This window comes from Otolemur garnettii, unplaced genomic scaffold (assembly GCF_000181295.1).
Source record: "Otolemur garnettii isolate 467f Iridium unplaced genomic scaffold, OtoGar3 scaffold00054, whole genome shotgun sequence".
NCBI classification, from domain to species: Eukaryota; Metazoa; Chordata; class Mammalia; order Primates; family Galagidae; genus Otolemur; species Otolemur garnettii.
The window spans coordinates 11,709,991-11,710,661 of NW_003852449.1; positions in this window are offsets into that span (position 1 = coordinate 11,709,991).

A 671-nucleotide genomic window follows, 5' to 3' on the forward strand; every position below is an offset into this window, starting at 1 on the left:
GTGAAAAAAAATAATTACTTTTATATATGATCATAAAAGCCAGATAGTTTTTAATTTCATTCCAAAGTAGGCATAAAAATGTTTCATTTTATAAAAGGGAAATACATGAAGCTGTCATACAACTCTCTTAAATTTCTGCTCAAAATTGTAGGATTTCTTCTTATAGTATTTGGCCCTAATGAGACCTAGAATTTGGTAGTTTTAAAGCCCATAAAAGAAATCAATTTGTATCAGTGGATGTGGTAGAAACATGAAAGCTGTTTCTCCAACCTCTTCCCTCTTATTTCTGGGCACATAGGTCAACTAAATTGCCGGCAAACCTTCACAGTTAGCTAACTTCAGGCTGCCCAGATGAGGAAGCTGCTGGCCAATGAAAAGAGGTAACAAGTGGTGCGTGCTACCTCCTGGACTGCACCATTAAAACGTCCTCCTCTATGCTATGGGACCCCAGCCTTATTTCTGGCTTGGTAAAGGTGACCAGGGCAATTCTGTATGCCATCCATGAGTCTGACAGAGCCACAAGCCAGGTGTCTGGCTCCTCCTATCACTGGACTTTTCCCAAGTGAGAAATAAACTTTCTTAGTATTTTTTGCCATCATTTATTTTTCACAAGTACCATAATACTAAGTAAAGCAGTTGCCATTTGCCTAGCGTTTACTATCTTGACCTAG